Raw genomic sequence first — 27,232 nt, 5'->3', positions numbered from 1 at the left:
AATTAACAAGTGTTCGATGGACATTATTACCCTAACTATGATTTTTTACAGAAAGAATTAAGCCAAGCTGCGGATAGCATCAGAGCGGCGGGAGGACCAGTTGAAACAGACATTATCACCAGCAGATCTCTCTCTTCTCAAGAAAAAGACGGATGACACTATATCCGAATTTCGGAGGGACCTAGAGAACAGAAAAAGGAATAAATTCCTAAGAGATCAGGAAGATTATTCGAAAGGTGTTGTTTACAGATGGCGTGGCTGGCGATTATTTCAATGGCAGACGACCAACAGGATTTGGGGGTTATTCATCTTCAGACAATTCGGATGTCGAATCACGACCTCAACGACAAGCCCCACCTCCTTTTTTAGGGCCACGACGACCCCAACCAAGAAGAAGGCAACAAGGAGGGGGGCGGAGATCCCAATTGGCGTCCTCGAGGAGACAGAATTTGGACCAGATCTCAGGTAACACCAACTTGGTTATTAACATCTCGGCATACTCATTATCCCCTTCCGAATATGTAGTTCTACAAAGGGGGTCTTTCCTTTTGCCCCACGCCCTCTTATGATCCTTTTATTATCGAACAAGAGCTACAACGGTTCTTTCGTGCCATCCGCCTTAAGACTCATTTTTTACAGAACGAGTCTGGGAGACCTAGAAATGACAATCCTATAACCGGTGAGGAGAAAATTTGTTTTTCTGTAAGGGGACTGAACCTTACGGTCCCAAGTAATTTCAAACCACCTCGTTGTTATCATCCGGTAGAGACTTATGTAGACCTGGTGTCCGCTGATATCAATGAGTTAAACAAAAGGATTCATACAGGCGATTTTCATATTAGGAATAACCTTACGGTTGACGAGAGTAGAGCCATCACGAGTCTCAAAAACAATACATCTATAGTCATCAAACCGGCTGATAAAGGCGGGGCTATTGTTATTTTAGACAAGAACTATTATGTCTCAGAAATACTTGGACAATTGGCTGTCAGGGATACATATGAACCCATTGATTCAGATCCCACTTCATACATTGCTTTGTTGATTAGACAGATTTCTAAGAGATATCTGGATCTAGGGATCATTGACCAAAAACTTCTAGAATTTTTGAATAATCCACATCCGGTTATACCGGTTTTTTATACCCTTCCTAAGGTGCACAAAAATCTTGCACACCCTCCAGGTAGGCCCATTGTCGCTTCGACAGATTCAGTGTTATCACCACTTGCGAAAACTGTGGAAAAAATCTTGTCTCCATTTGTCTCGATGACACCATCCTACATCAGGGATACATCACATTTTCTTGAAATTATTTCAGACTTACATCATGTTCCCCCTACTGCTCTTCTTGTGAGTCTTGACGTGAAACAGCCTGTACACCAGCATCAACCATGAGGGTGGTGTACAGGCTGTCAGGTGGTTTCTTGATCACTATACCACCTTACCGGTGGGGAATAAAGAATTTTGTATGGAATTATTACAGGTCATTCTGGAGAAGAACTACTTTCTCTTCCAGGACCAGTTTTTACTATCAGCGTAGGGGGACTGCCATGGGGGTCTAACATGGCACCCCCCTACGCTAATATTTTCATGACGCATTTTGAGGAAAAGTTTGTTCACTCACATCCATTGATTATGAAACATGCTCTGATTGTGGCGTCGTTACATCGATGATGTATTTCTTATTTGGGATGGAACTCAGGACTCTTTGACGGAATTTTTTTCTAATATCAACACCTGTATGGAAGGGCTAACCTTCACTATTCAGTTTGATATTCAACAAATTAATTTCTTAGACTGTCTAGTCATTAAACAACCTGATGATGAATACTTAAGACCGACACTCTACACAAAACCAACAGATAGGAACAGCCTATTATTATATAGTAGCAATCACCCGAAACATGTCAAAAACGCATTACCCATGTCCCAGCATCTAAGGGTCAACCGTTTGGTATCTGATGAGGACACGAGGATTTTAAGACGTCAGGAGATGTGTAACAAATTCCTAGAAAGAGGATATCCACCTACGATAGCCGCCTACTCTGAACGTAAATCTATCAATCAACGCCAAGCTGGGGAGCAGATCCCGTTTGTTAATACCTATCACCCCTTCTCTCCTATGCTGAAACGCATTGTGCTACAACATTGGCCTTTATTATCGACTGCCTATCCACAGATTAAAGAATTTAAAAACCCACCCTTATTTTGCTATAAACGGTCCAACAATTTAAAGAATCACTTAGTCCGTGCTGATATTGGCTCTGACCTACGTAAAACTCGACAAACATTCTTAAATACCCAACAACAAGGCACATTTCCATGCCTGGGATGTGCGCAATGCTCAAATGTTACAAGGAGCGCCACCTTCACTCATCCCAGAACAGGAAAAGTATTTCCGATTAGAGGGTTGTTCACATGTAATAGCACTTATGTGATCTATCTCATAAAATGCCCTTGCGGTCTCGGGTATGTTGGCGAGACAGTCCAACATATCCGAGACCGCATAAATAAACATAAGTCGGATATCCGTGGTGGACGAGTTCTTTTGCCAGTTCCCCAACATTTTATATCTATGGGCCACTCAGTATCACAATTGCGTTTCCAGGTAATTGATCATGTGGACATAATTCGTAGAGGGGGTGATAGAATTAAACGTTTACGAGAGTTGGAAGCTAGGTGGATCTTTACACTAGACACGATGGAACCCCATGGGTTGAATCGTAGGTATGAGTCAGGAATGTATTAGGAGTGATTTTGCAGTATTTATTCAATTTTGGGATGACCTGTCTAAGAAATTCCTTAATATATAAGAAAAAAATTTTTCTGTGAAGTTTATGGTGACACTCCTCGTCAACCGTTGGGTATTCATAACTTTTATTGTAAACCATTGTTTTTGCCTCTGTGACATGTTATATCAATTTCTTTCTATACCTCTTATGGAATGCTTCAGGCTATCTGGATAACTGTGTGTTAGTGGTTTCGATTAACCATTTTGACCGTATATATTAGTTATGTCACTTGTGGGATAAGTGATACATTCTGAATAGATTTCGATTATATAGTTTTATTTATTAATATATCACTGATTACTCTATTTTCATTTTTTTCAGAATTACTGAATACATAGACCACTTAAGCACTATCACTTGCTCAGGAACTACTAGAATCACTGGAATATCACTGGAATAGCAATCCCATGTTCACACTTTTCTAATTATTAGCCGCACCGATATAGGAATTATGCCTTTTTCATTTAACTATGTCTCTATTATGACTGGAGAAGGTATTACGGCTCCCTGCTATTACGTACATCCGCTATCACATGACATTTGGAGCGGGGATTTCCCTATAGGTTTCGTAACATGTCTATCATTCCAAACACGTCACTTCCTTTGTTCCTGTGACGCCCACAGGAAGTGACGTTTCGCTGGATTTATCCATAGGTTACGTAACGTGTCTATCATTCCAAATACGTCACTTCCTCTATTCCTGTGACGCTCACAGGAAGTGACGTCACGTGGGATATCCCGGAGCATATCATTGGATGACGAGAGCGTCACTCCAATGATGTAATTTCTCCTTCAATTAGGGCGGTACCCGGGTGATTGGCTAGCAGTTATAAACCCCTCTCACAGCCATATGTTCACAGTGAAGTCCACGGAGCGGTTCCCCACACACATATGTCCACTTTGGTAAGTACCTTTGGAGATGCAGCTGGTCAACCAGATTCCCTTAGATCTTAAATCGTATTTTCCTTTCTTTTATGCAGTAACATAATCGTGAGGGCTTTCCTCTTTTGTTCAGTATTGTCCAATCCAACCTCATTTAAGGTAGGAAAAGACCTTGTAGTGTCTTATTCTGATAGACATCAGTGACTACTCTTATAATAGTGTTTTTCTTATAATTATCCTCTTACAGATATCCAATTTATAGGACGATATTCTGAATATATGCTATTGAATGGTCCTATAGGCAGCTGATTTTTACATCTGTTTTCATACCGTAATGGTAGGTGATATTTTGTTTAGACAATAGTCCTTCAACAATTCCATATTATAAATTTTCCTCTTTTTAATAGATGAACTGATCGGCCTAAACACGTGGTAAGGTCATTTCCCCGTGAAACTATTAAGACGTCAGATAGAAATATTAAAAAAACCCTTATTCAAAGAACGCTTTTTCATTATAACAGGTAAATTACCCGTAGTGAGGATATGATGTCTTATACATGATTTGTGGATTTTTTATGAGGAACACAAGTCCTTGTGCTAAAAAGTATAGACAAGGTCTTTTTTCTACAATATCAGGTCTGTTTTGAATCGGTGGATCCATAAAGGAGGATCTTACAAAGGAAGATCATAATTTTACCCTGCATCTCCATAGGTACATTAGGTTATCTTTGAGATTGGCTTATGCCCCTGTACTTATCCTTTTCGGTTTGTTGTCTATATACACAAATTTTCACGTTCGTTCACAGCACTATTCTTCTCCATGGCTATAAGGGTAGTTTATTTTTCTTATTAATCTTACTTTCTATTTTGTATCATTACTATCATATGACAAATTCTCTGTATATGATAATTATTTTTTCTTGTTTGTACCTTGGTTATAGATAAGTCCTTTCTGAGGAAGACCGAATTAGGTCGAAAACGTTTATTTATGGACTTTTTCTCTGAATAAAAAATTCTATTTGAACATCACTATTGCTTAAGTCTCTTATTGGGGTTACTAAGAGTGCCGGAGTTCTTTCCTACATATATATATTTTTCTCCAGAGCACCTAATTGGTGAAGCAGGGTCCTAACCTACTTGTCAAACTAAGCAATATCTGTCATCCGATGAGGGCAGGCACAATGAGTTCAGCATGGCTGCCGACAATGCTGCTGGTATTGGTGGTGTAATTGCAGTAGGGAGAGGACGTGGTCAATCTGTGCTTGCTATGTGTCCAAATTTTACACCTTCCTCTGGTGCACGTAGCCATATCTATGAGAATGACAGAACACAAGTGCCAACTGCTGTGACATTTAGCAGTGTGCAGATCGTAAAGGAGGGCTGAAAAAAGCTTTGTAGGGGACTTTTTGAAATTTCTTGCTCTGTAGGGGATCTCTGCCACTCTTTACTGTGTGGGTCAACTATGAAAACAGGCTCTTTATGGGGCCTTTTTGAAAATTGTTGCTCTGTGGGTGATGTAGGGGCCTCTTGAAAATTGTTGCTCTGTGGGGTAGCTCTGCCAATCTTGGCTGTGTGTGTCAACTGTAAAACCAGGTTCTGATGGGGCCTTTATGAAAATTGTTTCTCTGTGGGGGAACTCTTCCAGTCTTGGCTGTGTGGGTCAACTGTGAAAATAGACTGCATGGGATCTTTCTGAAAATTGTTGCTCTGTGTAGAACTTTGCCAATCTTGGCTGTGTGGGTCAACTATGAAAACAGGCTCTGTATGGGCCTTATTGAACATTGTTGTTCTGTGGGGGAACTCTGCTAATCTTGGCTTTGTGGGACAACTCTGAAAATAGGGTCTGTAGGGGACTTTTTTTAATAGTTGCTCCGTAGGGGAATTCTAACAATCTTGGCTGTGTGGGTCAACTCTGAAAACAGGCTATATGGGCCTTTTTGAATATTGATGCTTTTTTGGGAAACTGCCAATCTTGGCTGTGTGGGTCAACTCTGAAAACAGGCTCTGTATGGGCCTTATTGAAAATTGTTCTGTGGGGGACCTCTGCTAATCTTGGCTTTATGGGACAAAAACAGGGTCTGTAGGGGACTTTTTTAATAGTTACTCTGTAGGGGAATTCTACCAATATTGGCTGTGTTGGTCAACTCTGAATACAGGCTATATGGGCCTTTTTGAAAATTACTGCTTTGTTGGGAAACTGCCAATCTTGGCTGTGTGAGTCAACTCTGAAAACCTTCACTGTAAGGGCATTTTTTTAAAATTGGTGCTCTGTTGGGGAACTCTATCAATCTTGTCTGTGTGGGTCAAGTGTGAAAACAGGCTCTGGAGGGACTTTTTTATTGTTTGTGGTGTTCTTTAGTACAGATGGCATAGAAATGGTACTGGAAGTCAATTCTGTTGAGGGTTTGTCCCTGATGAACTTTTTAAAAAATAAGAGTGAGAAGAGCCAGCAAATAAGACAATGAAGGTGCAGTCAGAGGAGTAGGAGAACAAAGAAAGAGCGGTATCCTTGATGTCGATACAGCAGAGCATAGTGAGGAGGAGTTTATGATCTATATACTGTCAAATGCTCCATAGTAAAGCTAGCAGACACCAGATTATAAAAAATCAAAAAGGAAGTTATCTTTAATTAGCTAAATAAGGCTCCCAATTGCATTGGATGGCTGTTGGTCGTACAATGCTTCTGCCAACAATTTAACTGACAGCCATCTTGGCCAGATCTTCCATACACAGGAATGCTTCTGTGTATTTTATGATAAAGATGTTGATATTTACATCTCTACCTGTGGCTTATCTCAAAGAAAGCAATGTGTTTGGACATGCCCTATTGACATCTCCTCTGACAATCAGTTTTTTCGCACCCCCATACACATCAGAGTGTTAGCCGAACCCAACATGGGGGATTTAGACTGGAGAAGACCAATCATTCTAGGAGTTTATAGATGAAGCGGAGATTAGAGACTCTGTAAAGGCCTATAATTAATTAATAATTATAATTAACAGTACGGTTACTGGAAGAAAGAGTCTAATTATTTTAGTTTGGTGGTTAGCGTGTAGGGGGGTATACCCCCTACAAAGGACTTTGATGCTCTGTATTTTTAAGGGAACTTTGATGTTCTGCATATTTGAGGCTGCTTTCACACATCCGGTAGGTGCAGAGCCGGCCAGTCCGGCTCTAAAACCTATGCAACGGATGCGTCGAAAAAGCCGCATCCTTTGCACAAGTTTTTTAAATGCGGCCCGTCCGGTTTTTGCCGCTTGTGGCATGCTACTGAGCATGCGCAGTGGCAAAAACCGCATGCGGCGGCCGGATGCATTTTTTGCCTCATCGCGCCGCATCCGGTGTCCATAGGCATGCATTGAAAAATGCGCCGCATCGGCTAGATGCGGCGCGATGCGGTTTTTTTTGCCGCACAAAAAAACGTGCCAGGCAACGTTCCATCCGGCCGTGGCATCCGCTAAATCTGCCGCATGCGGCAAAAAACGGACGGAACGCAAGCCCATGCGGCACAATGCGGCACTAATTAAAGTCTATGCAGGAAAAACGCAACCGGCAGCAAAAAAAAAACGGTTGCGTTTTTCCTGCAAAGTGCTGGATTGTGCCGCACAGGAAAAACCGGAGGTGTGAAAACAGCCTAAGGAAACGTGTTTCCCCCTGTTATGTGGATTTGCCTAGCCCGTGCCGCCCCTTCTGTGTGCTGTCTGTTGGTCTGGCCAAATAGTGCGGGAAGAGAGACAAGAGCTCCTGGGACTGTGTGAGAAGTAGCTGAAAGAGGAAGTTGGCATCCGACCGATTAGCAAAGCCAATTGAAGAGCCCAGCTGTTCAGAGAAGCTGAGGGAAGAGCCCAGATGTCTGGAGGAGCAGAGGGAAGAGCTCAGATGTTCGGAAGAGCTGAGGGAAGAGCCCAGATGTCTGAAGAAGACGAGGGAAGAGCTCAGATGTTCGGAAGAGCCAAGGAGAGAGCCCAGCTACCCAGAGAGTTGAGGGAGTGGAAGTACTTCACCACCCGTCCCGAGGGAAGGGCGCAATAACACACCACAGAGTAGGAGAGGACTAGTCCTGTGAACTGTTCTGTGGGTGTGCACCTGCGTGCAATGATTAGGGAATGGTATAGGCCTCAGTAGGCAAAGTGCGTTGTCTGCACGATTCCCTGTAGGGCAGACCAATTAGGCTAGTGGACAGAGCAGAGTTGTTTACTGTAAATCTATTGCCTGGTTGTTATATATATATACCAGCTGTGGTACCTGGGCGTTGCCCGGGATAGTAACTGTGTCTCTGTCTCTCTCCCAGTCTCTGTCTGTGTGTTTCTTTCCTTGTCTGTCTGTGTCTATGTCTCTGTCTGACTATTTCTATCTCTGTCTGTATTTGTATCAGTCTGTCCGTCTCTTTCCTCGGCCGTCTCTTTCCCCGGCCGTCTCTTTCCAGGGCTGTCTCTTTCCAGGGCTGTCTCTTTGCCCAGTCGTCTCTTTGCCCGGCCGTCTCTTTCCAGGGCCGTCTCTTTGCCCGGCCGTCTCTTTCCAGGGCTATCTCTTTACCCGTCTGTCTCTCTGTCTCTTTCCCCATCTGTCTCTGTCTTTGTCTCTGTCTGTCTTTTTCTGTCTCTCTATCCATCTCTCCACCGACATCATATAACCTCACGCATAAGCTTCAACTAACAGTTTATTTTGTTCCTATAGCAACCACTAACAATTGCTATTAATAACCTATAGCTCCCACCTCCATTCAGTTTAATGGCGGCAGGATTTTAGAGACTAACTGTAAAGCACGGGGTTACATTTTTCTGTCAAAACATAGTCTACGACGCTCCCTGGGTCACATGAAGTGTCTGTGCAAAATTTCACGATTGTAAATGCTACGGTGCGGGTTCCTTTTGCGCACACTCACACACACACACACACACACATACACTCAGCTTTATATATATTTTATATATATATATCAATAGCTATATATATATATATATATATATATATATATATATATATATATAGCTATCTTTGCATGTTGTTATAGTTGGGGCGATCTGAAGTGAAGTCACCTCAGCTAAGAAGTTCATTAGTGTACGGTGCGTTGCTTCCCATCTGCAACCCTCCGTCCCAGCTGCCTGTTAGCTTGCGCTTGTAACTCCCTTTTAAATAAATATTTCCCCTGGTTTATCCGTCGACTCGTCTGATTCCGTGGCTTCCCCTGCACCTCGGTGGTTGCTCGGTCATCGCGTCAAGTGATGGCCAAGAGGAGGGAATGGAGGAGATGTGAAAGAATAGGATCACTAATGCAGGTAGTGGGGCAAGGAGAAGCAAGGAACCTCGAAATATTGGTTACTTGTTCAAAGATAGAAAGAGAACTGTATGAGGGGCGTGGAGTGATGGGGATTGATGTTGTTTGGGATTTTGGAGATAATTTCCTATTTGTTGAATAAATATATAGTCAAAAGTTTGCATTGATGATTTTGCACAAGGCTAAGATTTACTGTGAAAAAAGATGATTTTCATAATACAGAAATGGATTTACAGTTTTTAAAAATATTATATGAATTATTAAATTAAATGATGGCAACAAAATCAACGTGAATAAACTTTATTAAACTTGCGGTGAATTAAGACAATAGTAGACTTAATTGTATGACCTTGAAATACGTCAGGTAGGTTGTTGTCCTCCCACTAATACCTAAGTCATATTGATGAGAATTTCTGTTATCACCAAAGAACAAATTAGTCATCTGTGATTTGCCTGGTATGTCCTTGACTTGAACTTGAAAATTATTTTCACTATTTTTTTTTTTTTTATATATATATCAAACATTGTTCTATATACAGTACATCATAGAATCCAACTGCAATTTGTTCCATTGTAGCGAATGATAAAAACATATATATTACTTCCCACAGATGTCCTTGGGAATCTTACATCATCTTCACTCTGCCTTTCTACTATATGTTTTTTGTAGCTTTTCGACATTATCCTTGATTACAAAGTTACTGCTGAATTTTATACATGAGCCATTAATTGCTGTGAGAATATGCTAACGAAATAATACTGCTAGGGAGATCTGATATACACTGGAGATCAAAATTAGAAAACAATGTGCTTTTTCAGAAAAAATGTAATCTTCATTGATCAACACGTGAAGGTTCCTTGTAAGGGATACACCATGCCACTAGAACAGTGTTTTACAAAATATCCAAAATATCCAAATTTTATCACCATAACCCCTTTATTTTGTCACAGATAGTGCTACTGATCTATTGCAAACCTGTTTTCTTCCTCTAATTTGCCTTATGTATGGGCCACATCAACTTTGTGGCCTGTTGCCACTATTATCTTGTTGCAGTTAAGTAGCAGGTGGATTTTCTCATTTGGACATTATTGGGTTATTTCCACTTCTCCAGCACCTCCCTTATATATTGTGTGCAAACCGATATCTTAAACACTGTCGTCTGATAAGACCAAGATAAAAAATAAAAAAATACAAACAAGAAGACAAAAAAAATTAAATATTGTACATGCTTGATGTGAATAATAAGCATTTAGACTTAAAGAGATGGGGCAGAAGATGGTGGAGGACATTACACAAGTCTCTAGTTAAGTTGGCAGTAGTAATGGCGCTGGCAGCTGTGGCACCCCCTGTGGCACCCCTGAGGCTTGTGTCGCCAAAGGGTACTGCATCTCATTAAAGGTGCAGTATTCATCTCAGGTGAGGAGGAGGTTAATCACTGGTGTTTCCACATTTCACTTTACATACAGCTTAGGTGCCTTCTCACTGGGGACTGGACTAGGGTAGGCTGGGGGTGGCCACCATGAGGCATGGGACTTTCCCGGTCAGAAGGACAACCACCTGGGGGCGGGTACCACTTGGGGTAGAAGTAGGAGCAACCTTCACACAATAGTCAGTCAAGTCGGGACTACAGTTCTGGCAATTTGACACCATTTTCTTCAACTTCTTTCTTCTGAGAGCCTGAGGCTTGGAGCCGGAAGCTCAGCCCGAGTTCCTCACTTCATCAAGGGGTAACCCTTGTGAAAGGACGCACTCTGACACCAGTGTTGACCTACGACTTACCTGGGATCGGCTGGGACCCGTCACGGCAGAAACCGGCACTCCGAGGGTGGCTTTCATACAGAGAGTAAAGACCTTGAACCACAGCCACTGTGTCAGCCTATCCTTGCTGACGCCCCGCACTTTGGCGGCAAAGGCCACTACAACCACCATTATCCTCCCTGGGACCTAGCTCTACCTGCAGGGAGCTGAACCATCCGAGCTGCGTTACCATCCACCCCAGAGGACATCATCCGCAGCAGCGGCTAATCCCTGGCTGCGCACCACAGGTGGCATCACTAGACAACTACTCCCAACATCCTCAACCCTTCATGATCATCATCATCATCATCCCCATCATTTATCCCTTTTATTGCCACCCTCGACATCCCTTGAGCCTCACCAGCCCGGTGCCGAGTATTCCCAAGACCTCGTGGGGCCCATCACAGCTATGCTGGTAGGAACTCTGCGATGGAAATGGCAGATGACATGTTAGTGGTACTCTGAGTCAGGGAAATGCTAAAGGTCGTAATCAGGTGGGTTCAGGGCTGAGGGACAAGGAGCTTGGGACATTTCCCACAACTTTCTTCCAAGTCAGAGATGATGAAAATGGTGAAGTTGACGATGATGATCTTTAGAATCTTGTAACCAGATTAGGATGATGAGGAAGTGATGTCTTAAAAGAAAGATGGTCATGGAATTTGGTGACAAAAAGTGGAGCTGATGTCTGACCAAGAGATCTTCCAAGGTCAACTTTGCTTCTTCTGCAGTGAGCTCAATAGCAGGTGGTACCTGTCAGTAAAAAAAGATCAATATTGCCTGAAAGCTCTGATGACAGTTGTGTAAGTGGCAAGTTCTGTGTATATTCATCTTGTTGTAGGAATTCTTTTCCATTTTGCTGCTGTGTGCAGAGGAAATTAAGTCATGAATGTCCCAGCACAAAATAAGAAGGAACAATTGCTCTTCATTAGCACATTAAGCGTCATCACCTGTTTAAATAGTTATAGCAAACTGACCAGCAAATTGAACAAGGCTGAAGCTATCATCTTCCTCCTTTACCTTGTGATTATCTTTCTGGAAGCCATGCTGCATCCTCAAATAGTACCTCATTGATGTCCCCACCATGATTATCATGATAGTTTACTGCTTGTTCAGCTACTCCTCCGCCTTCTTTTGGCTGCAGAACATTATTCCACACCGCACCATCTTCCTGGTAGTAGGACCAGTGTGATGTTCCCTCGTGAAGGCCTCTTAATGGCATTGCCCACATGGGCACCAGATTGGTCAATCTCTGACTATCATTGCAACTAAGACAAAAGCGGGATTTATCGCTGAAGAAGATAGACCACTCCTTTAGCCTCCAGTGCTCCATTACAGTCACCATTACAGTTACCAGTGCTCTCAGTTCACATACTGGGAGCTAGTGGGAGGTGAGTTGGTCAGCTCCTTTCACAGGGTGTTTGTGCGGTGTGGCGGCCATTGTTGTGGTGGTTTTGTGTTGGTAGGGTGGTGCAAGCTGGAGTCTTGGGGACTCAGCCTTGCAGTATGGGCGCTGTGAGGCACCAAGTCACCTGCCCTGCTGGTGCACTGTCACTGCGGCGGTGGTTGGCATTCGGTGCCATACCTTTAAGGCTTCATACAAGTTAAGGACCTACTCAGAAGTTCCCCATGACATTCGCAGTGGGCTTCATACAGTCTGATCAGAATGTTAAACCAAGAACCTCATGTTCAAGTACATATATTTTTGCCTAGCGGTATTAGATCAAGTTATGATTTTTGGATGTGCTGTTCATGTCTATTTCTCCAGCTATGTTGGGGGAATCTGCAGCTCATTGAAGTAACCATGAATGCCAACATGTACTGTGACATCCTGAAGCAGAGCATGATCCCTTTCCTTTGGAAACTGGGCTACAGGGCAGTATTCCAACATGATAATGACCCTAAACACACCGTAAAATGACCTCTGTCTTGCTGACGAAATTTAGGCTAAAGCTGCTAGACTGGCCAAACTTCTCCAGACCTAAACCCTATTGAGCATCTGTGGGGCCTCCTCAAATGGAAGATGGAGGAGCACAAGGTCTCTAACATCCACCAGCTCCGTGTTGTCATCTTGGAGGATGGAAGAGGATCCTGTGGCTCCTATGAAGCTCTAAAAAAAATAAATAAAGCTCTAATGAACTTAAGAGAGTTAAGGCAATTTTTGAATATAAGGGTGGCCACACAAAATATTGATACTTTTGGTACAATTTGGCGATTTTCTCTTAGCGGTGTATTCACGTTTGTTGCCAGTGGTTTAGACATTAATGGCTGTGTGTTGACTTATTTTAAGGGCACCAAATTTAGACTGTTATACAAACTGTTCACTGACTACTTTACATTGTATTAAGGTGTCAGATCTTAAGTGTTGCCCCATGAAAAGATATAATAAAATATTTACAGAAATGTCAGGGGGTGTACTCACGTTTGTGATATACTGTATTTCAAGAGTATCTTCTAGGTACACTTGCACACAGTTTTTGGAGAAACCTACCAGGGAGGTTGTTCGAAACCTCCTGGAAAACTGACTGATCTTCTGTGAATCTGGGCTTGCACAAATCGTTCTTTCTTCATGTAATCGAAGACATGTATTTTAATTGAAAAAAATAAACTATTCAAACTTCTATTTCCGAAAGCTTTCTCAGTTTGCCACACCTACCTAAATCTTTGGCACAGTAATGTACCTCTCAAAATAAACCAGTATCGACTTAGGATGATCACACATGAATAAAAGTAAGATCCTTAAACTTGATTGGTACAAGTCTCATAGTCTTCTAACAGCATTATCGTTATTGGGGGTCTTCATAGTGATCAACTTATCAAAGGAAAATTAATGTATCTCCTAAAGTTACTTTGTTACTAAATTTTTGCTATTATACCGCTGACCAATCAATGGACTCTAAAGATACCAGTGCATCTCAATAAATTATAATATCCTCAAAAAGTTATTTATTTTAGTAACTCAATACAAAAAGGGAAACTCATATATTATATAGAGTCATTACACACAGAGGGATCTATTCCTATATATTATATAGAGTCATTACACACAGAGGGATCTATTCCTATATATTATAGAGAGTCATTACAAACAGAGGGATCTATTCGTATATATTATGGAGAGTCATTACACGCAGAGAGATCTATTCCTATATATTATATAAAGTCATTACACACAGAGGGATCTATTCAAAGTGTTTATTTCTGTTAATATTAATGATTATGTCTTACAGCCAATGAAAACCCAAAAGTCATTATCTCGAAAAAATAGAATAATTACCTCAAAACACTTGGAAAAGCTTCATAAGCAGTTAAAATGGTCCCTTAGTCTGGTTCAAAATGCTACACAATCATGGGGAAGACTGCTGACTTGACAGATGTCCAGAAGGCAGCCATTGACACACTCCACAAGGAGGGTAAACCACAAAAGGTCATTGCTGAAGAAGCTGGCTGTTGGCTGACTGCTGTATCCAAGCATATTAATGGAAAGTTGAGTGGAAAGAAAAAGTGTGGTAGATAAAGGTGCACAAGCAACCGGGATAACCAAAGCCTTGATATGATTAAGAAAAGGGCATTCCAAAATTTGGGGGAGGTTCACAAGGAGTGGACTGCTGCTGGAGTCAGTGCTTCAAGAGCTACCACACACAGACGTATCCAGGACATGGGCTACAAGTGTCGCATTCCTTGTGTCAAGCCACTCATGACCAATAGACAACCCTAGCAGTATCTTACCTTGGCCAAGGAGAAAAAGACTGGACTGTTGTTCAGTGGGGCAAGATGTTGTTTTCAGATTAAAGTAAATTTTGCATTTCATTTGGAAATCGCGGTCCCAGAGTCTGGAGGAAGAGTGGAGAGGCCACAATCCAAGCTGCTTGAGGTTTAGTGTGAAGTTTCCACAATCAGTGATGGTTTGGGGAGCCATGTCATCTGCTGGTGTAGCTCCACTGTGTTTTATCAAGACCAAAGTCAGCGCAGCTGTCTACTAGGAAATTTTAGAGCACTTCATGCTTCCCTCTGCTGACAAGCTTTTTGGAGATGGAAATTTCATTTTCCAACAGGTCTTGGCACCTGTCCACACTGCCAAAAGTACCAATACCTGGTTTACTAACCACAGTATCACTGCTTGATTGGCCAGCAAACTTGCCTGACCTAAACCCCATAGAGAATCTATGAGATATTGTCAAGAGGAAGATGAGAGACACCAGACCCAACAATGCAGACGCGCTGAAGGCTGCTATCAAAGCAATCTGGGCTTCCATAACACCTCAGCAGTGCCACAGGATGATCGCCTCCATGCCACGCTGCATAAATACAATAATTTATGCAAAATGAGCCCTGACCAAAAATTGAGGCATTTACTGTACAGACTTTCCAGTTGGCGCCAACATTTCTGAGTATAAAATAATTTTTTCAGTTGGTCTTATATAATATTCTAATTTTCTGAGATAATGACTTTTGGGTTTTTATTGGCTGTAAGCCATAATTATCAACATTAACATAAATAAACACATGAAATAGATCCCTCCGTGTGTAATGACTCTATATAATATATGCGTTTCCCTTCTTGTAATGAAATATTGAAATACATGACTTTTTGATGATATACTAATTTATTGAGATGCACATATATTTACAACATCTATGTAGACCTCAGTGGTTTATGACAGGAAAACTGTAAAGCGGGCTTTACACGCTACGATATCGCTAGCAATTGCTAGCGATGTCGAGCGCGATAGTACACGCCCCCGTCATGTGTGCAATAGTGTGTTCACTGCCGTAGCAAACATTATCACTACGGCAGTGTCACACACACATACCTGTGACCGCCGAACAATCCCTCCTTCAAGGGGGAGGTGCGTTCGGCGTCATAGCGACGTCACAGTGATGTCACACGGCAGCCGTTCAATAGAAGTGGAGGGGCAGAGATGAGCGGGACGTAACATCCCGCCCACCTCCTTCCTTCTGCATTGCCGGTGGACGCAGGTAAGGAGATGTTCCTTGTTCCTGCGGTGTCACACATAGCGATGTGTGCTGCCGCAGGAACGATGAACAACATCGCTAATCAAATTTTTGTTTCAGGACGATCTCTCCATGGTCAAAGATTTTGACCACTTTTGCGATTGTTTAAGGTCGCTAATAGGTGTCACACTCTGCTATATTGCTAACGGCGCCGGATGTGCGTCACAAACACCGTGACCCCGAGAATAATATGTTAGCGATATCGTAGCATGTAAAGGTGGTGTCACACATAGCGACGACGACAACGGCGTCGCTGCTAAGTCACCATTTTCTGTGACGTAGCAGCGACGTCCCGTTGCTGTCGTTGTGTGTGACATCCAGCAACGACCTGGCCCCTGCTGTGAGGTCGCCGGTCATTGCTGAATGTCCTGCTTCATTTTTTGGACGTTGCTCTTCCGCTGTGAAGCACACATCGCTGTGTGTGACAGCAAGAGAGCGACGAACTGAAGCGAGCAGGGAGCTGGCGTCTGGCAGTCTGCGGTAAGCTGTAACCACGGTAAACATCGGGGAACAGGGAGCCGGCACTGGCAGCGTGAGAGCGGCGGACGCTAGTAACTAAGGTAAATATCAGGTAACCAAGAGAAGTGCTTTCCTTGGTTACCCGATATTTACCTTAGTTATGCGTCGCTGCTGGCTAGGGGCTGGTCACTGGTCGCTGGTGAGATCTGCCTGTTTGACAGCTCACCAGTTACCATGTAACGACGCAGCAGCGATCCTAATAAGGTCAGATCGCTGGTCGTGATTGCTGCTGCGTCACTATGTATGACACCACCTTAAAGCCCGCTTAAGTCTCTTTTGAGGAATAAAATAAACTAATTTCCTGTGTAGCTCTCTAGGTTTCAACATATGTTCAAAAAGCCTTGTAATGTCCATCTTTGGTCTATCTGATCTCTGTAGATAAATGTCAGGTATTATTCAAGATAATATTTTCACCACTGATGTCATCAATTCCCTTTCAGGCTTCCCGTCCCTTTGAGTCTAGCCTGTGGTGGTTTATGAAGAAATATCCCTGTGCTCATTTGTTTTGCTAAAACAGAACATTTTATTCCACCATTCAGCAGTGCAATGCAATACAATATTATACCGCAATTTGCAGTAATAGGACACATTTTTGAGCCACTCAGTCTCCACAAAGAGAAAGGTTTTCCCCTTAGACCCCCGTCTTAGCTTCTCATACAGCCAGATCAGATCTCCTACTTTGCACTGACGAGGGGCAATCACCCCGAAACACCATGTCAGCAAATTGAGGTTTTGATCTGGCATAAATCCTAATTCATATGACAAGGCTCGTTAAAGGGTCACTTTTGACCTTTAGGATGGCTACTTTCAATAAGTGGCACTAGAGTTCGTCTACTTCCTCCATGAAAATACAATTTTCATATTTACCAAAGGAGCATTGCAGCTATAAGTCTCCTCACTACTGTCATGCCGGATTGGTGTGTCAGTCTCTGCAATGAGAAATGTTTTCCCCCTAGACCACGTCTTAGCCTCTCATACAACTAGATCAGATCTTATACTTTGCACTGATGAGGGGTAATCACCCCAAAACACTGTGTCTGCAAATTGAGGTTCTGATCTGCCACAAATCCTAAGTCATATGACAAGGCTCGATGAAGGATCACTTTTGACCTTTAGGATTGCTACTTTCAATAGGTGGCACTAGAGTTTGTCTACTTCCCCCTTGAAGAGGCAATTTGAGCCATTTAGACCATTTGACAACTACTGACCATAATATTTCATGTTATCAAACTGTGAATGCTTTTGACGGTCACTGATGATGGAGGACACTTAAGGCCCTGTCACACACAGAGATAAATCTGCGGCAGATCTGTGGTTGCAGTGAAATTGTAGACAATCAGTGCCAGGGTTGTGGCTGTGTACAAATGGAACAATATGTCCATGATTTCACTGCAACCACAGATCTGCCAAAGATTTATCTCTGTGTGTGACGGGGCCTTTAGTGTCCTTCTTTGGTGACCTCGGATTTCATTATGGGAGATGAGGGGATCGATTTACTGCAAATCAATTCTGAGCTCCCTAGATGAATTCCCTCAAATTCACAGGCACCTGTGAATTTGAATACTTTGCGAAAGATTCACGTTACTGTATATAGCAGGGGTGGGGAACCTTTTTACTGCCGGGGGCCATCTGGAAACTTCTACGAACCATCGGGGGCCGCACAAAATTATCAATGTGAAAATTACCCCGCTACATTTGGTCAAGCAATTAATTAACTCACCCCTATTGTGGTGGCCAGAGATGCTTCTGTTTGGCGCAGCGGTTAATTTTAGGTGATATTGATCATGTTGCGTCTCACAGCTGCTTTTCCAGGATTGTCTCTGTCTGGAGCAGTCAACTCTTTGTGATTAATAAGATTGGTAAATCATATACATCACAACTGACACTGGGACTGCTGTGTATATATATATACATCACAGGAGGGGCTGGGGGCATATACATCACATAGGAGACGCTGGAACTACTGTATATACATCACATAGGAGACGCTGGGACAGCTGTATATATATTAAAGGAGATGCCCCAGGCCCTCCTGTGATGTATATGCCACCAGCCCCTCCTGTGATATATATGCCCCCAGTGTCTCCTGTGATGTGTATGCTCCAGCCCCACCTGTAATATATACATTACAGAAGACAATGGGGCATATACATCACAGGTGGGGCTGGGAGCATATACATCACAGGTGGGGCTGGGAGAATATATACGTCACAAAAAAGGCTGAGGACATATACATCACTGGGAGGCATAGATATGGCTTTGGAGCGCAGACAGCACGGGGGGGGCACGGACAGCACTAAGGGGGGCACGGACAGCATTGGGGGGGCATGGACAGCACTGGGGGGGCATGGACAGCAATAGGGGGGCACGGACAGCAATAGGGGGGCACGGGGGAAACTGACAACACATGCAGAGCCCAGACATTGCAACGGGGGCGAAGACAGCATGGGGGAGCATGGACATCACTGGGGGCACAGCACTGGGGGGTGGGCGGGGGAAGTCACATAGCTCTGGGGGAGTGGGGGGCACACAGCTCTGGGGGAGTGGGGGGCACACAGCTCTGGGGGAGTGGGGGGCACAGACCTAGTGGAGGGGGGGCACACAGACCTAGTGGAGGTGGGCACACAGACCTTGTGGAGGGGGGGCACACAGACCTTGTGGAGGGGGGGGCACACAGACCTAGTGGAGAGGGGAGACACACAGACCTAGGGGAGGGGGGGCACACAGCCCTGGGGGCCACACAAACCTGGGGGCCACACAAACCTGGGGGCCACACAAACCTGGGGGCCACACAACCCTGGGGGACACACAACCCTGGGGAAGAAGCACACAACCCTGGGGAAGAAGCACACAACCCTGGGGAAGAAGCACACAACCCTGGGGAAGAAGCACACAACCCTGGTGGAGCGGACACAGAGGGAGCAGGCACACGGCAGCTGGGAAATGAGCACATAGCAGCACAGTGGGAACGGGCACACAGCACAGTGGGAGCGCACACGGGGGAGCGGGTGCGGAGGAGCTGGCACAAAGGAGCGTGCACGGGGGAACTGTAACGGAGAAGCGGGCAAGGGTGAGCGCGCACGGAGAAGCGGGCACGGGGGAGCGAGCACGTGTTAGGCTGGTTTCACACTACGTCTTTTTAACATCCGTTGAAAACGTTATTTTAGCGGAAGTACGGATCCAGTGCAAATGCGTTTTCATTTCAATGCATTTGCAATGGACTCGCGTCCACCTGCGTTCACCTGCGTTTGCGTGCGTTATAGTGCGGATCCGGTGACTTGCAGTTTTTTAACATGTTTCAAAAACGCTACTTGTAGCGTTTTTGAGCTGCGTCAAAATACTGCAAGTCACCGGATCCGCACTATAACGCACGCGAACGCAGGTGAACGCTGGCGTGCTGATAGACAGGATCCTGCTTTTGTACTGAGCATGCCCAGAAAGTACTGAGCATGCCCAGAACCAGTCTCGCGTGATCTGTCTCTCTCTCCTCCTCCCTCCCTCACCCTCTCTCTCTCTATCTGTCTTTCCCCCTTCCTCCCTCCCTCCCTCTCCCCCACCTGAGAGCTGCGGACACTCGTAACCAAGGTAAATATCGCGTAACCACTTCTCTTAGTTACCCGATGTTTACGTTGGTTACGCGTGCAGGCAGCCCTGCTCCTAGCAGCTGCAGACACTCGTAACCAAGATAAATATCGGGTATCCAAGGCCGATGTTTACCTTGGTTACCAGCGTCTGCAGCTGTCAGAAGCCGGCTCCCAGTCTAGTTCCCCTCACTCCCGATCACATGACTCCAATGCCCGCCCCTAAACATCCAGTGCAGGATCCTGCAAAATAACATATGCGTTTGCATACGTTATTTGCTGTAAAAGCAGGATCCGTACTTCCGCTAAAAAAACGTTTTCAACGGATGTTAAAAAGACGTAGTGTGAAACCAGCCTTAGCTGGCACACAGCACGGGGGAGCGCGCACAGAAGAGCTGGCACGCAGCAGGGGGGGGAGCGCGCACTTACTAGTTGAAGCCGTCAAACTGCTGCTGGGCTTCTGTGGGACGGGGCGAAAGTGTTAACCCCGCCCACAAAATAAGTCCTCCTGGGCACACATGCACTGACCAGCGTTCAGTAGTGAACGCTGAATGCGCGTCCTCGTAGCGCGCATGGGGATTTAAAGGGCCGGCAACCGGCAAGACGCGGCTGCTGGCAGAGTCCCGGGGGCCGTACAAAAGGTCTTCGCGGGCCGCATACGGCCCGCGGGCCGGAGGTCCCCCACCCCTGGTATATAGGAAGGTGCTGTCCCTGTATCGTCACTCAGTGGCACTGTGTATTAATTGATAAGCAGTCACAAAATCATACAGCCTTTTTTATTCTTCACACTGCAAACAAGAAGGGTAGTTTAATGCCGTTCTGTGTTAATTTTGTTTGTTAAGAAAAATCATGAAACCAAGGTTTTTATAACACATGTGGTAGCATGACAGAAGAAAACAAACATACCATGGAAAAAGAAGTGGGAGCCGCTGGCAGCAATGCGATCAGTATGTTTTCCTATAATAAGGTTGCAAAGATGTTGAGACAGCTCACTAGTTTTACCCATCATGTGATGTTTTTTGTATTGCACTTTGGAAGTAAAATACCTTATTATAGGACATCAGATGAACCAGATGAAATTATTTTTCACTTAGTGGCAGGATTGCTTTTTAATTACTGATAGATTTCAGCTAGTGCCATGATTTTTAGTGATGAACGAGCATGCTCACCAATGCTTAATACTCAATCAAGCATCGAGGTGCTCAGGTATGCTCGTTACGCAATAGAATATTGTGGGTGTTCAAGTGACATGTTCAAGTTCCCCCACCCTCACCCCACATGTTTTGCGGATGTCAGACAGCCAATCAACATGCGGGATTGTCTGCCATACACAGTAAAGCTGTAATCATGCTGTCTACTAGCCCTACTGTGCTTGGCTGGCTGCATCAAGTCATCACCTTTCCATTGCTCACACCAGAGCTTCATGCCAGCTGACACTACGCAGCTGACATCAATCCCAACTACCATTGCCACAATTTTGAATACCCCATGGCATTCGGGAAGAGCCGAGGTAATACACCATAATTGGCTAATCTAATGTAATATGCCACTTCTGGGGTGGCTGCAGGCTGGTATTTTTAGGCTGGGAATGGTCCAATTACCCTGGACCTTCCCAGGCTTACAATATTTTTTTTAATTTATTTATTTATTTAAACATAAAAGGCTTTCCAATAAGCTCCATTGGATGCAATTTTATTATATGCTGGGGGTTGTGCAATTATATGTCTGTCTGTCTATATGTCAGTATGTCGATCTATTTATATTATATATATATATATATATATATATATATATATATCTCTCTAAAGTATTCATTGGTGTCCAATATCACAAAAAATGTGCATGCAAAAAAGTACTGAAAACATGGTAAAGTACTCTTTGTTGCTGTTGTACTTTTCCTGCCCATGGAAGCAGAAATGGTGCAGAAATTTCTCCATTCATATAGTCAATGTGTGCATACACCCTAATACTCTTACAACATTGCTCCCTGTAGCGATCTGGAAATCAGAGATGCATACAGGCATCCTGGGGTCTTCCCTGTGCTGTTCCCATCAATTTTCCTGCCCTCCCCAGCCCTCAATACTTGAGTTGAGGCCTTCTGAACGTCTCGCCTGCTCGATTCGAGTACCGAGAACTAGAGCATTTAGTTCTCGCTCATCACTAATGACTTTCCATGGCTTTCTGCACCTCTGTTTCTTCATGTGTTCAATACTTTTTCCCTGTCTCATTATTGCACATCACTAAATTTATGGACATCTATGGTTTGATTTCTTTATATATGTGGATTGGATGGGTTGTTACTGACATCTGGTCAAAAATTCATGTTAATAGCACATTTAGAAATATATTTAATTAGGAAATTGGTGACATGTTCAATACTTATTTCACGCACTGTACAGTGCTGACCAAAAGTATTGGCACCCCTGATCTTCTGTCAGATAAAACTCAGCCTATTCTTGAAAATGATTGTAATCACAAATTCTTTGGTATTATTATCTTAATTTATTTTGCTTGCAATGAAAAAACACAAAAGAGAATGAAACAAAAATCATATCATTGATCATTTTGCACAAAACTCCAAAAATGGGCCAGACAAAAGTATCGGCACCCTTAGCCTAATACTTGGTTGCACAACCTTTAGCCAAAATAACTGCAAACAACCGCTTCCGGTAACCATCAATGAGTTTCTTACAATGCATTCCTGGAATTTTAGACCATTCTTCTTTGGCAAACTGCTCCAGGTCCCTGAGATTTGAAGGGTGCCTTCTCCAAACTGCCATTTTGAGATCTCTCCACAGGTGTTCTATGGGGTTCAGGTCTGGACTCATTGCTGGCCACTTTAGTAGTCTCCAGTGCTTTCTATCAAATAATTTTCTAGTGCTTTTTGAAGTGTGTTTTGGGTCATTGTCCTGCTGGAAGACCCATGACCTCTGAGGGAGACCCAGCTTTCTCACACTGGGCCCTACATTATGCTGCAAAATTTATTGGTAGTCTTCAGACTTCATAATGCCAGGCACACGGTCAAGCAGTCCAGTGCCAGAGGCAGCAAAGCAACCCCAAAACATCAGGGAACCTCCGCCATGTTTGACTGTAGGGACCATGTTATTTTCTTTGAATGCCTCTTTTTTTTCCCTGTAAACTCTATGTTGATGGCTTTTCCCAAAAAGCTCTACTTTTGTCTCATCTAACCAGAGAACATTCTTCCAAAACGTTTTAGGCTTTCTCAGGTAAGTTTTGGCAAACTCCAGCCTGGCTTTTTTATGTCTCGGGGTAAGAAGTGGGGTCTTCCTGGGTACCCTACCATACAGTCCCTTTTCATTCAGACGCCGATGGATAGTACGGGTTGACACTGTTGTACCCTCGGACTCCAGGGCAGCTTGAACTTGTTTGGATGTTAGTCGAGGTTCTTTATCCACCATCCGCACAATCTTGCGTTGAAATCTCTCGTCAATTTTTCTTTTCCTTCCACATCTAAGGAGGTTAGCCACAGTGCCATGGGCTTTACACTTCTTGATGTCACTGCACACCGTAGACACAGGAACTTTCAGGTCTTTGGAGATGGACTTGCAGCCTTGAGATCGCTCATGCTTCCTCACAATTTGGATTCTCAAGTCCTCAGACAGTTCTTTGGTCTCCTTTCTTTTCTCCATGCTTAATGTGGTACACACAAGGACACAGGACAAAGGTTGAGTCAACTTTAATCCATGTCAACTGGCTGCAAGTGTGATTTAGTCATTGCCAACACCTGTTAGGTGCCACAGGTAAGTTACAGGTGCTGTTAATTACACAAATTATAAAAGCAGCACATGATTTTTCAAACAATGTCAATACTTTTGTCCACCCCCTTTTTTATGTTTGGTGTGGAATTATATCCAATTTGGCTTCATGACAATTTTTTTTTTCTTTTCATTGAAGACAAATTAAATGAAGATAATAATACCAAAGAATTTGTGATTGCAATCATTTTCAAGAATAAACTGAGCATCATCTGACAGAATTGCAGGGGTGCCAATACTTTTGGCTAGCACTGTATATGTCTATATTGAGTGTGTATATTATACGGAATGCATAAAGGTGCTACAGGTACCTAATCTGTGCGGGTAAGAAAAACAAATTTCATTATGAAAAAGAGAAAATATAACACAGCGATTAAAAACACCAAAGGTGTGTATGGTAACATCTCAGAGCAATGATAATGAATAGTCCACATCCGCAACCAAAAATAATGAGTATGCAAAAAAAAAAAATACCCCCATAAATAATATTGTAATACAATTCAAAAAATATATTAGATGAATGGGTGTGTAATTATTGTACCGAGAGGCCTGAAGGGTAAATGATGACATTCGTGGTGAAAATTGTATCTTGCACATGAACTGAAGTTCATGTGCATAGATCAGATTTTAACTACCATGTTTCCCCCTACCATGAAAATAAGCCTTAGCAGGACTTTTTTGCCTTTTCGAAGGAAGGTTTAATTATAAACCCTACCCTAAAAATAAGCCCTAGACGCAGTTAAATAATGAAGTGTTCGGACAGCTAAAAAAGTTAAATAATCCTGCAGGACACTTTATTATAGAAATTAGACACCCACAAAAGAGAGAAGATAGCCCCAAAAGAGAAAAGACAGTCTCCGCAATCATACACAGCAGACCCTGAACTGGATGCTGTTGAACGCAAGGACCTGTAGAGGAACACATCGAGGACCTGTGGTGGAACAAATTGAGGATTTGCAGTGGAACGCATGGAGGAGCTGCGGTGGAACACACACACACACATATATATATATATATATATATAAAATGATACCTTACTGCTCCAGGGACCTTGGACACAGTGGATCGCAAGGACCTGTGGTGGAACACATCGAGGACCTGTGGTGGAACACATTAAGAATCTGCGGTGAAACACACGTACATATATATCCGGTGATACCTTACTGCTCTAGGGACCTGGGACACAGTGGAAAGCAAGGACCTGTGGTGGAACACATCGAGGACCTGTGGTGGAACGCATCGAGGATCTGTGGTGAAACAAACATACATATATATCCGTTGATACCCTACTGTTCCAGGGATCTGGGACAGAGTGGAACACAAGGACCTGTGGTGGAACACATCGCTGACCTGTGGTGGAAGGCATCGAGGATCTGCGGTGGAACACACATACATATATGTGCTACCCCTGCAGTGGTCGAACCGCTCGGATTCGGGGGTGGTGATTACTCATGGCTTGAGGGTCTCCGGACCCTAGGGCTAGGGGCCACACTCAAATGAAGAAGGGGGTATTTACAGGAGAGATATACAGTTAGGTCCAGAAATATTTGGACAGTGACACAATTTTCGCGAGTTGGGCTCTGCATGCCACCACATTGGATTTGAAATGAAATCTCTACAACAGAATTCAAGTGCAGATTGTAACGTTTAATTTGAAGGTTTGAACAAAAATATCTGATAGAAATTGTAGGAATTGTACACATTTCTTTACAAACACTCCACATTTTAGGAGGTCAAAAGTAATTGGACAAATAAACCAAACCCAAACAAAATATTTTTATTTTCAATATTTTGTTGCAAATCCTTTGGAGGCAATCACTGCCTTAAGTCTGGAACCCATGGACATCACCAAACGCTGGGTTTCCTCCTTCTTAATGCTTTGCCAGGCCTTTACAGCCGCAGCCTTCAGGTCTTGCTTGTTTGTGGGTCTTTCCGTCTTAAGTCTGGATTTGAGCAAGTGAAATGCATGCTCAATTGGGTTAAGATCTGGTGATTGACTTGGCCATTGCAGAATGTTCCACTTTTTTGCACTCATGAACTCCTGGGTAGCTTTGGCTGTATGCTTGGGGTCATTGTCCATCTGTACTATGAAGCGCCGTCCGATCAACTTTGCGGCATTTGGCTGAATCTGGGCTGAAAGTATATCCCGGTACACTTCAGAATTAATCCGGCTACTCTTGTCTGCTGTTATCTCATCAATAAACACAAGTGACCCAGTGCCATTGAAAGCCATGCATGCCCATGCCATCACGTTGCCTCCACCATGTTTTACAGAGGATGTGGTGTGCCTTGGATCATGTGCCGTTCCCTTTCTTCTCCAAACTTTTTTCTTCCCATCATTCTGGTACAGGTTGATCTTTGTCTCATCTGTCCATAGAATACTTTTCCAGAACTGAGCTGGCTTCATGAGGTGTTTTTCAGCAAATTTAACTCTGGCCTGTCTATTTTTGGAATTGATGAATGGTTTGCATCTAGATGTGAACCCTTTGTATTTACTTTCATGGAGTCTTCTCTTTACTGTTGACTTAGAGACAGATACACCTACTTCACTGAGAGTGTTCTGGACTTCAGTTGATGTTGTGAACGGGTTCTTCTTCACCAAAGAAAGTATGCGGTGATCATCCACCACTGTTGTCATCTGTGGACGCCCAGGCCTTTTTGAGTTCCCAAGCTCACCAGTCAATTCCTTTTTTCTCAGAATGTACCCGACTGTTGATTTTGCTACTCCAAGCATGTCTGCTATCTCTCTGATGGATTTTTTCTTTTTTTTCAGCCTCAGGATGTTCTGCTTCACCTCAATTGAGAGTTCCTTAGACCGCATGTTGTCTGGTCACAGCAACAGCTTCCAAATGCAAAGCCACACACCTGTAATCAACCCCAGACCTTTTAACTACTTCATTGATTACAGGTTAACGAGGGAGACGCCTTCAGAGTTAATTGCAGCCCTTAGAGTCCCTTGTCCAATTACTTTTGGTCCCTTGAAAAAGAGGAGGCTATGCATTACAGAGCTATAATTCCTAAACCCTTTCTCCGATTTGGATGTGAAAACTCTCATATTGCAGCTGGGAGTGTGCACTTTCAGCCCATATTATATATATAATTGTATTTCTGAACATGTTTTTGTAAACAGCTAAAATAACAAAACTTGTGTCACTGTCCAAATATTTCTGGACCTAACTGTATATATAGTTGTCCCCTGTAGCACTGCCTAGTGGTCCGTGACCTGCCTACTGGCACAGAATTTAGAGTGTCCTTTGTGGCCCATCAGCTTGGAGCTTTCCGGGCCCCACTCCCCACTATGGCTAAGTGAAGGAGCCTGCTCTCAGGAGCTCACACTGGGAATTTCTGTGGGTCACTTTTTTGGAAAGCCTTATCCCCCTCATTAGGCTAGTGCCCCCGATCTCTGAGCTTTGTGGGAACAGTCCATAGAGGTCCTGTTCTCCGCAGGTTAATTGCCGGGTCGCCTGAAGCTTCTATCCGACCTAGGGTCCGTTACCCCGTCGTACCTTCGGTCCCGGACTGTTGATTAGGCCCAGGCTGCTGACAGTCCTCCAAGACAGGTCCAAGGCACCTAGCCTCAATCCCCTGCGAC

This window comes from Anomaloglossus baeobatrachus, chromosome 10 (assembly GCF_048569485.1).
Source record: "Anomaloglossus baeobatrachus isolate aAnoBae1 chromosome 10, aAnoBae1.hap1, whole genome shotgun sequence".
NCBI classification, from domain to species: domain Eukaryota; kingdom Metazoa; phylum Chordata; class Amphibia; order Anura; family Aromobatidae; genus Anomaloglossus; species Anomaloglossus baeobatrachus.
The sequence above is the reverse complement of the archived record's forward strand: the minus strand, read 5'-3'. Positions refer to the sequence as shown.